The sequence below is a fragment of the Bufo bufo genome, chromosome 2, assembly GCF_905171765.1.
Source record: "Bufo bufo chromosome 2, aBufBuf1.1, whole genome shotgun sequence".
NCBI classification, from domain to species: Eukaryota; Metazoa; Chordata; class Amphibia; order Anura; family Bufonidae; genus Bufo; species Bufo bufo.
Genome location: NC_053390.1, coordinates 137,169,457 through 137,184,227, shown reverse-complemented (window position 1 = coordinate 137,184,227; position 14,771 = coordinate 137,169,457).

Below are 14,771 nucleotides of genomic sequence, written 5' to 3'. Positions count from 1 at the left end.
TCGCGATCAAATGTTCGCGAACTGCGAGTTCCTGGCGGGCCCAAATTCACTTTAATGGCTGGCGAACCTGAAAAACCTTCAGGTCATATTTGCAGCCACCAAATACTTACTAGAAGTGCACAAATAGTCCCACAACATGGACAGTGACATACCAGAGGGGGATCAATGGCAAAAATTCCCACAAAAAAGATGTATTTTAATTAGGGGCCATTTTTTGGCATCTTAAAGGGAAACTCTCAAAAATGTGCCCTGCTGGAGCCTAGAAAATTTAATTTTTAGGCATTCACCTGACAGAAAAGAACAAGGGATTATGTGGCTGGAGGTACATTAAGCGGTCACTGAATAACAATTTTACTGTAGGCCAGTGGAGTACAGGCCCCAAAAATTAGGCATTCACCTGACAGAAAAGAACTAGTGATTATGTGGCTGGAGGTACATTAGGCGGTCACTGGTTAAAATTTTTACTGTAGGCCAGTGCAGGCCTCAAAAATTAGACATTCACCTGACAGAAAAGAACAAGTGATTATGTGTCTAGAGGTACATTAGGCGGTCACTGGATAAAAATTTTACTGTAGGTCACTAGAGGCCCCAAAAATTATTCATCTGACAGAAAAGTCCTTTTATGCTGCTATATATACATAAGAGAAGGACCATTCTTTGTTCTGGGTGGTGGCGGATATGTGTGGGCTGGCATGAGGAAATTTAAATACAAGTGGTCGTCACAGATGTTGAATTCCTCCGAGATCCATGCCTCATTCATTTTTAAAAATGTGAGATAGTCCACACTGTCGTGAGCTAGGCGAGCGCGCTTATCGGTCACAGTCCCCCCTGGTGCGCTGAACGTCCTTTCGGACAGGACACTCGACAAGGGGAAAGCCAAGAGTTCCATTGCAAATTGTGCCAGCTCTGGCCACAGGTCAGGCCTGCACACCCAGTAGTCTAAGGGTTCCTCGCTTTTTAGAGCGTCCACATCGGACGTTAACCCGATGTAGTCGGACACCTGTCGGTCTAGGCGCTCCCTGAGGCTGGATCCGGAGGGCGGCTGTCGATGGGTTGGCTGCAAGAATGATCTCCTATCCAAAGTGACCAACACATCTTCAAAGCGCCCTCTTCTTGCAGGCGCGGTAGGATTGGTACCCGCACCTGTTTCGCGGTGGGTGGAAATTCCTCTGCCAGCGCCCGCAACAGCAGAATGCAGCATCTATCGCAGCAAGGTCTGAAAATGCTGCATTCGGCCAGACCTCTGTGATGCTGGTAACATGTTCGCCATTTTGTGTTTATACCGAGGGTCTAAGTACGTTGCCATCCAGTACTGGTACTTGCCCTTTATACTTTTTATACGGGGGTCCCTCTTCAAACACTGGAGCATGAAGGCCCCCATTTGCACTAAATTGGAAGTGATGGAGCGGCCTGGCTCCTGCTCACCGCCCAGGAGAATGTCGTCCTCGGTCTCCTCCCCCCAGCCACGGACAACACCAGGGATCCCCGAAAAGTTTAAAGTCCCCCTCAAAGCCTGTTCTTCTTGCTTCTCCTCCTCCTCCTTCCCCCAGCCACCATCCTCCTCTGACTCCTCTTCACACTCCTGCTGACTTGTCTCAGATGGAGTAGCCCACCCTGGGAATTCATTCAGCATTGCGACTTCCTCATCTTCCAGCTCCTGCTCCTCGACGGCTTGATCAATGACACGACGCAATGCACGTCAAACCCCTTAATCAGTATTTTGCGGAAGCAGCTATATCGCAGGCCTCAATCAATATTTTGTGGAAGCAGGTATATCAATCCCCTTAATCAGTATTTTGTGGAAGCAGGTGTATCGCAGACCTCAATCAATGTTTGGCAGAAGCAGGTATATCAATCCCCTTAATCAGTATTTTGTGGAAGCAGGTGTATCGCAGACCTCAATCAATATTTGGTGGAAGCATGTATATCAATCCCCTTAATTAGAATTTTGTGGAAGCAGGTGTATCGCAGGCCTTAATCAATATTTGGTGGAAGCAGGTATATCAATCCCCTTAATCAGTATTTTGTGGAAGCAGGTATATCGCACCCCTTAATCAGTATTTTGTGGAGGCAGGTGTATCGCAGACCTCAATCAATATTTTGTGGAAGCAGGTATATCAATCCCCTTAATCAGTATTTTGTGGAAGCAGGTGTATCGCAGACCTCAATCAATGTTTGGCAGAAGCAGGTATATCAATCCCCTTAATCAGTATTTTGTGGAAGCAGGTGTATCGCAGACCTCAATCAATATTTGGTGGAAGCATGTATATCAATCCCCTTAATTAGAATTTTGTGGAAGCAGGTGTATCGCAGGCCTTAATCAATATTTGGTGGAAGCAAGTATATCAATCCCCTTAATCAGTATTTTGTGGAAGCAGGTATATCGCACCCCTCAATCAGTATTTTGTGGAAGCAGGTAAATCGCACCCCTCAATCAGTATTTTGTGAAAGCAGATATATAGAACCCCTTAAAATTTGGTGGAAGCAGGTATATCACACCCCTCAATCAGTATTTAGTGGAAGCAGGTATATCGCACCCCTCAATTTGTATTTTGTGGAAGCAATTATATCAAACCCCTTAATCAGTATTTTGTGGAAGCAGCTATATCGCAGGCCTCAATCTATATTTGGCAGAAGCAGGTGCATCAAACCCCTTAATCAGTATTTTGTGGAAGCAGGTGTATCGCAGGCCTCAATCAATATTTGGTGGAAACAGGTATATCAATCCCCTTAATCAGTATTTTGTGGAAGCAGGTATATCAATCCCCTTAATCAGTATTTTGTGGAAGCAGGGGTACCGCAGTCCTCAATCAATATTTGGTGTAAGCAGGTATATCAAACCTCTCAATCAGCATTTTGTGGAAGCAAGTATATCACATCCCTCAATCAGTATTTTGTGGAATCAGGTATATCAAACCCCTAAATTAATATTTGGTGGAAGCAGGTATATCGCACCCTTCAATCTGTATTTTGTGGAAGCAGGTATATCGCACCCCTCAATCAGTCTTTTGTGGAAGCAGGTATATAGAACCTTTTAATCAATATTTGGTGGAACCAGGTAAATCGCACCCCTCAATCTGTATTTTGTGGAAGCAGGTTCATCAAACCCCTTAATCAGTATTTTGCGGAAGCAGGTGTATCGCAGACCTCAATCAATATTTGGTGGAAGCAGGCATATCAATCCCCTTAATTAGAATTTTGTGGAAGCAGATGTATAGCAGGCCTCAATCAATATTTGGTGGAAGCAGGTATATCAATCCCCTTAATCAGTATTTTGTGGAAACAGATATATAGAACCCCTTAATCAATATTTGTTGGAAGCAGGTATATCACACCCCTCAATCAGTATTTTGTGGAAGCAGGTATATAGAACCCCTTAATCAGTATTTTGTGGAAGCAGTTATATCAAACCCCTTAATCAGTATTTTGCGGAAGGAACTATATTGCAGGCCTCAATCAATATTTGGCAGAAGCAGGTATATCAATCCCCTTAATCAGTATTTTGTGGAAGCAGGTGTATCGCAGAACTCAATCAATATTTGGTGGAAGCAGGTATATCAAACCTCTCAATCAGCATTTTGTGGAAGCAGCTATATCGCGCCCCTCAATCAATATTTGACAGAAGCAGGTATATCAATCCCCTTAATCAGTATTTTGTGGAAGCAGGTGTATCGCAGACCTCAATCAATATTTGGTGGAAGCAGGTATAACAATTTCCTTAATCAGTATTTTGTGGAAGCAGGTGTCTCGCAGACCTCAATCAATATTTTGTGGAAGCAGGTATATTAATCCCCTTAATCAGTATTTTGTGGAAGCAGGTATATTGCACCCCTCAATCAGTATTTTGTAGAAACAGGTATATAGAACCCTTTAATCAATATTTGGTGAAGCAGGTATATCGCACCCCTCAATCAGTATTTTGTGGAAGCAGGTATACAGATCTCCTTAATCAATATTTGGTGGAAGCATATACAGTACAGACCAAAAGTTTGGACACACCTTCTCATTCAAAGAGTTTTCTTTATTTTCATGACTATGAAGGCATTAAAACTATGAATTAACACATGTGGAATTATATACATAACAAACAAGTGTGAAACAACTGAAAATATGTCATATTCTAGGTTCTTCAAAGTAGCCACCTTTTGCTTTGATTACTGCTTTGCACACTCTTGGCATTCTCTTGATGAGCTTCAAGAGGTAGTCCCCTGAAATGGTCTTCCAACAGTCTTGAAGGAGTTCCCAGAGATGCTTTGCACTTGTTGGCCTTTTTGCCTTCACTCTGCGGTCCAGCTCACCCCAAACCATCTCGATTGGGTTCAGGTCCAGTGACTGTGGAGGCCAGGTCTCCTGGCGCAGCACCCCATCACTCTCCTTCATGGTCAAATAGCCCTTACTTTCAAAGTTTTCCCAATTTTTCGGCTGACTGACTGACCTTCATTTCTTAAAGTAATGATGGCCACTCGTTTTTCTTTACTTAGCTGCTTTTTTCTTGCCATAATACAAATTCTAACAGTCTATTCAGTAGGAGTATCAGCTGTGTATCCACCTGACTTCTCCTCACCGCAACTGATGGTCCCAACCCCATTTATAAGGCATGAAATCCCACTTATTAAACCTGACAGGGCACACCTGTGAAGTGAAAACCATTTCAGGGGACTACCTCTTGAAGCTCATCAAGAGAATGCCAAGAGTGTGCAAAGCAGTAATCAAAGCAAAAGGTGGCTACTTTGAAGAACCTAGAATATGACATATTTTCAGTTGTTTCACACTTGTTTGTTATGTATATAATTCCACATGTGTTAATTCATAGTTTTGATGCCTTCAGTGTGAATCTACAATTTTCATAGTCATGAAAATAAAGAAAACTCTTTGAATGAGAAGGTGTGTCCAAACTTTTGGTCTGTACTGTACAGTATATGTGTGTAGCATATATATGGTGTATGTATATGTAAACACGTGTCATGATGCTGCGTGTCCACCGTTGAGTAGGGAACCTGTTGTTAAAAATTTCAATCCCACTGCTGAGTATGCGTCATAACTGACTTCTGTGCCACAACAGTGGGGGGAAAAGACTGGCCTCCTGTACATGCACACACCACAACAGTAATGCCTGCAGCTAGAGATGGCCTTGCGGTTCTCCTGGTGGTCGTTTCGCGGCAAACTTTACGCATTCGTGATTCGCCGAACATGCGAACATATGGCGATGTTCGCATGCGCCATATTCTTTTGCATTGTGCCGAACTTAGACCCATGACACATCCATCAGGTAGGACAGGACAGACATTTGAGACATTTCAGCACATGGACATACCCCCACCCTATAACAGAACCCGATCTGGCAGCCATTTTACATTCAGAGTTTTGCCAGTGTAGGGAGAGGTTGCTTTGTGAAGCAGGGACAGACTGTTAGGGACACCAAACGCTAGCTAATATGGCCACAAAAGTCCTTTTAAGGACTAATATAGGTGTACTATTGATGGGTGTGATATACTTATAATATACTTTCTAACATAGAAAGTATATTATAGTGCATTTGTATTGTGCAGCAGTTGTGTGCGGTTCTGCTGTGATACCGCAGCTACATAGAGGGACAAACGCTATTGGAGTAACTAATTGCAACTGGTGTGATATACCTGTTGCCCCCCCAAAAAACTGATTGAGGGGTGTGATATACATATAATATACTTTCTAACATAGAAAGTATATAGTGCATTTGTATTGTGCAGCAGTTGTGTGCGGTTCTGCTCCAATACTGCAGGTATATAGAGGGATATAATAGATAAAATCACAATATATACACTCACCTAAAGAATTATTAGGAACACCTGTTCTATTTCTCATTAATGCAATTATCTAGTCAACCAATCACATGGCAGTTGCTTCAATGCATTTAGGGGTGTGGTCCTGGTCAAGACAATCTCCTGAACTCCAAACTGAATGTCAGAATGGGAAAGAAAGGTGATTTAAGCAATTTTGAGCGTGGCATGGTTGTTGGTGCCAGACGGGCCGGTCTGAGTATTTCACAATCTGCTCAGTTACTGGGATTTTCACGCACAACCATTTCTAGGGTTTACAAAGAATGGTGTGAAAAGGGAAAAACATCCAGTATGCGGCAGTCCTGTGGGCAAAAATGCCTTGTGGATGCTAGAGGTCAGAGGAGAATGGGCCGATTCAAGCTGATAGAAGAGCAACGTTGACTGAAATAACCACTCGTTACAACCGAGTTATGCAGCAAAGCATTTGTGAAGCCACAACACGCACAACCTTGAGGCGGATGGGCTACAACAGCAGAAGACCCCACCGGGTACCACTCATCTCCACTACAAATAGGAAAAAGAGGCTACAATTTGCACGAGCTCACCAAAATTGGACTGTTGAAGACTGGAAAAATGTTGCCTGGTCTGATGAGTCTCGATTTCTGTTGAGACATTCAAATGGTAGAGTCCGAATTTGGCGTAAACAGAATGAGAACATGTATCCATCCTCTGATGGCTACTTCCAGAATGGATAATGCACCATGTCACAAAGCTCGAATCATTTCAAATTGGTTTCTTGAACATGACAATGAGTTCACTGTACTAAAATGGCCCCCACAGTCACCAGATCTCAACCCAATAGAGCATCTTTGGGATGTGGTGGAACGAGAGCTTCATGCCCTGGATGTGCATCCCTCAAATCTCCATCAACTACAAAATGCTATCCTATCAATATGGGCCAACATATCTAAAGAATGCTATCAGCACCTTGTTGAATCAATGCCACGTAGAATTAAGGCAGTTCTGAAGGCAAAAGGGGGTCTAACACCGTATTAGTATGGTGTTCCTAATAATTCTTTAGGTGAGTGTATGTTGTGGCAGACATTCACTAACATGGACACAAGAGGGCGCCATCATCAGTCGGAAACCATATGTAAAAGCTACTATAATCGGAACATCTACTAAAATGACAAGCCTAAATAATGTACAGAATAATATATAGTTAGACAGAATTAAGAAAATAAACATAAATAAAGAAGAAAAATATACAAACCATGTGAGGGACACCCTCCTTCCAACAATATTTTGCCCAGAGGCTTCTTTCGGGGGTTCATCATCGTATAGTACATGACAACTTCTTTCTAGAAAAACTAGAACCAGCCCTGTACCTCACATGGATCCACAGATCTCCCCACACATTGCTTCAAATGCTCTTCTAGATTTATTTCAAGATGGAAGCTGAGGGGTCATGTCCTGTCTGCTGCTCTGCTGCAACTGGTAGCAGTTGAAGGATGGAACTGAGCATCTGCATTCACCTCAGAGAGGTAGACAGAGAAATTAGAAAAAAATGTGGGTGGCGCTATACAGATTTCATTGAATAACTCAGTGGCTATAGTACATTTTAATTACATGCCATTACAAAAGTATTCAGATCCAGGTGCTGTTTTGAAAACTGCAGAATATTTTTCATGGGACAATCCCTTTAAGTAGAAAACTATTTAATAAAAAAAAAAAATTAATTAAAAAAGTCACCCTCCACCGCACCCACTTTATCCAACTTCTATGTCGGAAACAGTGGAACAGGTGATTGATAAAAAATGAAACTCACTCTAAACACCATATTTCTCAATGTATTTACACTATAGAAGTTACATAAATAAACTAAATCTTCTGCTTCCCAACTATTACGAAGTATTGCACTGCAGCACTGCACTGCACTAAACAGTGTAAAAACAAGTTACAAAAAACAATGACAGAATTGCATTTTTTGTTTTTAAATTCCCCTCTAAATATTAAGAAAACTTAATGAATTATAAGTTCCTCAAAATGGTCCCATTGAAAAATACAAATTGCCATGAAACAGGTACATTGAAAGAAAACTAAAAATGTTACTGCTTTTACAATGTCAATAAACAATAGGGCTGCCTAATATTCATGCACTACGTATGCAAAATGCCAATAGCAACAACTATAGCAAATATTAGGCAGTGCTACATAAGTACAAAAGTATATAAACGTTTATTGATTCAAATAAGTTTAAAAGGATGAATAGTAGATTGCGGTAGCAAACAGATACAGACAAATAAAACACACGGTCTATATTTACATCATAAACTCCTGGAATGATGGTGACATAAACAATACCCTGAGTCTAAAGTATCTCATATAGCATAATAAAGTGCTTAGTGCAAGGCATGACAACCATACTAGTACATAAAGATCAGGAAAGTAACACAATGACACAGTGAGCCAATCATCCAGTATCAAGTAAGATAAGAGTAAGTACCGACCACTGATGAAGAGGTAGGAACACCTCGAAACGCGTATGGCAACTTGGTATGATCCTTACGACTACCCACCAATACCCACGCTTTTTGCTAAAAGGACTTCGGATCATCACAACAACACACAAAACTCTATGCGACAATCCATATGAAAATCTTATAGGAATTTCTTTACGAAAAAAAGAACGCAAAGAAAAGGACACAAGCTAAACGGCAACTAACCACGTGCTAGATCACGTGAGACGCCAACCTGGCAGGAAAGAGCGCGTAACACACAACGTGGACGAGCAAACCGCCAGGAGGATCACGCCGGCTACTGCTTCACCAATACAGGTACAACTCGGACCGCAGGGTGAGTACAACAATTTGCTGTGTGGGACGCCACCAGCAAGAAATATCACAAAGTGAATATTGTACAAAATACCATTTGACGGCAGACGATATAACCTGTATTTTCGTGCAAACCCGGTACCTGAAAATACCGTCCAACAACATTGGACCAACTTAAAAGCATTTTTAGCTTTATATATATAGCTTTATATATACAGATTTATATATACCATTTTATTTATACAGCCTTATAATACAATTTTTACCTTCATCCATCTTTTATCTTGGACAATCATCGCTGTATTTCTTGGATATCTTGGACTATTTTCTTATTTTTATTTTTACTTTATATATATTTTTACATTTTTTCATATTTGTACACCTCAAGACTTTTAATGACTTATATTATCGATCATTTTTTTGACTATTACTATTGATTATCCTTCATCACTATATCCTGTGTGATTTCTCATTGAACATTAATGCTCATCGAATACATTCATTTATGCTATCGACTATATCTATTTTTCTCTATCGATTTATACCTTTTTTTGACCATATTTTCTCACTAAACATTTTTCCTATATAATTTCCCAATCGATTATACAGGGAGTGCAGAATTATTAGGCAAGTTGTATTTTTGAGGATTAATTTTATTATTGAACAACAACCATGTTCTCAATGAACCCAAAAAACTCATTAATATCAAAGCTGAATATTTTTGGAAGTAGTCTTTAGTTTGTTTTTAGTTTTAGCTATTTTAGGGGGATATCTGTGTGTGCAGGTGACTATTACTGTGCATAGTTATTAGGCAACTTAACAAAAAACAAATATATACCCATTTCAATTATTTATTTTTACCAGTGAAACCAATATAACATCTCAACATTCACAAATATACATTTCTGACATTCAAAAACAAAACAAAAACAAATCAGTGACCAATATAGCCACCTTTCTTTGCAAGGACACTCAAAAGCCTGCCATCCATGGATTCTGTCAGTGTTTTGATCTGTTCACCATCAACATTGCGTGCAGCAGCAACCACAGCCTCCCAGACACTGTTCAGAGAGGTGTACTGTTTTCCCTCCTTGTAAATCTCACATTTGATGATGGACCACAGGTTCTCAATGGGGTTCAGATCAGGTGAACAAGGAGGCCATGTCATTAGATTTTCTTCTTTTAAACCCTTTCTTGCCAGCCACGCTGTGGAGTACTTGGACGCGTGTGATGGAGCATTGTCCTGCATGAAAATCATGTTTTTCTTGAAGGATGCAGACTTCTTCCTGTACCACTGCTTGAAGAAGGTGTCTTCCAGAAACTGGCAGTAGGACTGGGAGTTGAGCTTGACTTCATCCTCAACCCGAAAAGGCCCCACAAGCTCATCTTTGATGATACCAGCCCAAACCAGTACTCCACCTCCACCTTGCTGGCGTCTGAGTCGGACTGGAGCTCTCTGCCCTTTACCAATCCAGCCACGGGCCCATCAAGACTCACTCTCATTTCATCAGTCCATAAAACCTTAGAAAAATCAGTCTTGAGATATTTCTTGGCCCAGTCTTGACGTTTCAGCTTGTGTGTCTTGTTCAGTGGTGGTCGTCTTTCAGCCTTTCTTACCTTGGCCATGTCTCTGAGTATTGCACACCTTGTGCTTTTGGGCACTCCAGTGATGTTGCAGCTCTGAAATATGGCCAAACTGGTGGCAAGTGGCATCTTGGCAGCTGCACGCTTGACTTTTCTCAGTTCATGGGCAATTATTTTGCGCCTTGGTTTTTCCACACGCTTCTTGCGACCCTGTTGACTATTTTGAATGAAACGCTTGATTGTTCGATGATCACGCTTCAGAAGCTTTGCAATTTTAAGAGTGCTGCATCCCTCTGCAAGATATCTCACTATTTTTGACTTTTCTGAGCCTGTCGAGTCCTTCTTTTGACCCATTTTGCCAAAGGAAAGGAAGTTGCCTAATAATTATGCACACCTAATATAGGGTGTTGATGTCATTAGACCACACCCCTTCTCATTACAGAGATGCACATCACCTAATATGCTTAATTGGTAGTAGGCTTTCGAGCCTATACAGCTTGGAGTAAGACAACATGCATAAAGAGGATGATGTGGTCAAAATACTCATTTGCCTAATAATTCTGCACTCCCTGTATATCGAATACCCACTCCCATCGATTTAAATATCGACTAGACACATCCCTACTACACTATCCCCTCACCTCCCTTTACACCACCCGGGTGACAATCCCAGCACAACACCCCATCACTGAAAACAACCAACTAATAGTCTTTTAAAAATTTTATTTTATTATTATACAAATAAATATTTTTACAAACAAAACCTTTTTAACAAGAAACAATCAATAATAAATACCCTATAAAAACCAGATACAGAGTGCCTGTCGACTTCTTTACTTCTATCATCAGAGACAAAAAATGACAATATATACAGTCATGTGAAAAAATTAGGACACCCTTTGAAAGCATGTGGTTTTTTGTAACATTTTTAATAAATGGTTATTTCATCTCCGTTTCAACAATACAGAGAGATTAAAGTAATCCGACTAAACAAAGAAAACTGAAGAAAAGTCTTTTCAAGATCTTCTGTAAATGTCATTCTACAAAAATGCCTATTCTAACTGAGGAAAAAGATAGGACACCCTTGCCCCTAATAGCGAGTGTTACCTCCTTTGGCTGAAATAACTGCAGTGAGACGGTTCTTGTAGCCATCTACCAGTCTTCGACATCGGTCTGAGGAAATTTTACCCCACTCCTCAATGCAGAACTTTTTCAGCTGTGAGATGTTTGAGGGGTTTCTTGCACGTACAGCCCTTTTCAAGTCACCCCACAGCATCTCAATGGGATTCAAATCTGGACTTTGACTTGGCCATTCCAGGACTCTCCATTTCTTCTTTTTCAGCCAATCTTTGGTTGATTTACTAGTATGTTTTGGGTCATTGTCATGTTGCATGGTCCAGTTCCGCTTCAGCTTTAATTTTCTAACTGATGGTCTCACATGTTCTTCAAGCACCTTCTGATACACAGTAGAATTCATCGTGGATTCTATGATGGTGAGCTGACCAGGTCCTGCTGCAGCAAAGCAGCCCCAAACCATGACACTTCCACCTCCATGCTTCACAGTTGGTATGAGGTTCTTTTCTTGGAATGCTGTGTTTGGTTTACGCCAAACATGTCCTCTGCTGTTGTGTCCAAATAATTCAATTTTGGACTCATCTGTCCAAAGAACATTATTCCAGAAGTCCTGGTCTTTGTCAACTTTATCGCTGGCAAATGTCAGTCTGGCCTCGATGTTTCTCTTGGAAAGCAAAGGTTTCCTCCTTGCACACCTCCCATGCAAGTTAAACTTGTACAGTCTCTTTCTGATTGTAGAGGCATGTACTTCTACATCAACAGTAGCCAGAGCCTGCTGTAGTTCTCGAGATGACACTTTAGGGTTTTTGGATACCTCTTTTAGCATCTTGCGGTCTGCTCTTGGGGTGAACTTGCTGGGGCGACCAGTCCTGGGCATGTTGGCAGTTGTTTTGAAAGCCCTCCACTTGTAGACTATCTTCCGGACAGTGGAATGGCTGATTTCAAAATCTTTTGAGATCTTTTTAAATCCCTTCCCAGACTCATAGGCTGCTACAATCTTTTTTCTGAAGTCCTCTGACAGCTCTTTTGCTCTCACCATGGTGCTCACTCTCACTTCAACAGTCAGGAGCACACCAAACTAAATGTCTGAGGTTTAAATAGGGCAAGCCTCATTCAACATGCAGAGTAACGATCTACTAATTATGTGCACCTGGTGTGATATACCTGTGTGAGATCTGAGCCAATTTAAGAGGGAATACATGTGAGGGTGTCCTATCTTTTTCCTCAGTTAGAATAGGCATTTTTGTAGAATGACATTTACAGAAGATCTTGAAAAGACTTTTCTTCAGTTTTCTTTGTTTAGTTGGATTACTTTAATCTCTCTGTATTGTTGAAACGGAGATGAAATAACCATTTATTAAAAATGTTACAAAAAACCACATGCTTTCAAAGGGTGTCCTAATTTTTTCACATGACTGTAAGTGAATAAAAAACAAATATTGAATGGTGAGCAATGATGTCAGTGATAAATAAATGAAGTGAAAAAGTGCAAATGTGCAAGTGCCAAACAGTGACTAAAAAAGACATACAAGTGCCATAAGTGAAAACATAATTTTATAACCAATAATCCATCAATGTTCATACAGTAAATTAGTGAAATATAAAAAAAAAGGAAAGATATATATAGTGATTATGTGGCTGGAGGTATATTAGACGGTCAATGGATATCAATTTTACTGCAGGCCAGTGGACTACAGGCCCAAAAAATGATTCATTCACAATACAGAAAAGAACAATTGATAATGTGGCTGGAGGTACAATAGGCGGTCACCGTATAACAATTTTACTGTTGGCCAGTTAGATTACAGGCCCCAAAAATTATGCATTCACCGTACAGAAAAGATCAAGTGATTATGTGGCTGAAGGTATTTTAGACGGTCATTGGATATCAATTTTAATGCAGGCCAGTGTAGTACAGGCCCCAAAGATTATGCATTCACCGTATCAGAAAACATCAAGTGATTATGTGGCTGGAGGTATATTAGACAGTCAATGGATATCAATTTTACTGCAGGCCATGGGAGTACAGGCCCCAAAAATTATTCATTTACCATACAGAAAAGAGCAATTGATAATGCGGCTGGAGGTACATTAGGCGGTCACCGTATAACAATTTTACTGTTGGCCAGTTAGATTACAGGCCCCAAAAATTATGCATTCACCATACAGAAAAGATCAAGTGATTATGTGACTGGAGGTATATTAGACAGTCAATGGATATAAATTTTGCTGCAGGCAAGTGGACTACAGGCCCCAAAAATTATTCATTCACCGGACAGAAAACATAAAGTGATTATGTGGCTGAAGGTATTTTAGACGGTCATTGGATATCAATTTTACTGCAGGACAGTGGAGTACAGGCCCCAAACATTAGGCATTCACCGGACAGAAAACATCAAGTCATTATGGGGCTGGAGGTATATTAGACGGTCAATGGATATCAATTTTACTTCAGGCCAGTGGACTACAGGCCCCAAAAATTATTCATTCACTGGACAGAAAACATCAAGTGATTATGTGGCTGGAGGTATATTAGATGGTCATTGGATAACAATTTTACTTCAGGCCAGTGGAGTACAGGCCCCAAAAATTATTCATTCAACGTACAGATAAGAACAAGTGATTATGTGGCTGGAAGTATATTAGACGGTCATTGGATTTCAATTTTACTGCAGGCCAGTACAAATGCATGTCAAATACATATGTTTAAAAGAACTAAAAATATAAATTGGATTAAAAACATGGCTAACAAAATCCCCCCTCTGGAAAAAACAACAAATGATAATAGTTGAAATTCGATAACACGTGTTCGTCACAGGTGTTGAATTTCTCCGTGGCACCAAACATTAGGCATTTACTGGACAGAAAAGGCCTTTTATTCTGCTGTATTTACATAAGACAGGGACCATTCTTTGTTCTGGGTGGTGGCGGATATGTGTGGGCTGGTATGAGGAAATTCAATTAAACGTGGTCGTCACAGGTGTTGAATTCCTTCGAGATCCATGCCTCATTCATTTTTAGAAATGTGAGGTAGTCCACACTGTCGTGAGCTAGGCGAGTGCGCCTTTCGGTCATGATCCCCCCTGCTGCGCTGAAAGTCCTTTCGGACAGGACACTCGACGAGGGGCAAGCCAAGAGCTCCATGGCAAATTGTGCCAGCTTTGGCCACAGGTCAAGCCTGCACACCCAATAGTCCACTAGTTCCTCGATTCTCAGAATGTCCACATCAGCCGTTAACCCGATGTAGTCGGACACCTGTCGGTCTAGGCATTCCCTGAGGCTGGATCCGGAGGGCGGCTGTCAATGGGTTGGTTGCAAGAATGATCTCATATCCGAAGTGACCAACACATCTTCAAACCGCCCTCTTCAAACCCGCAACTGTTTCTCTGTTGGTGGAAATTCCACTGCCAGCGTTCGCAACAGCAGAATGCAGCATCTCTTGAGGCAAGGCCTGGAAATGCTGCATTCTGACAACCCTCTGTGATGCTGGTAACATGTCTGCCATTTTGTGTTTGTACCA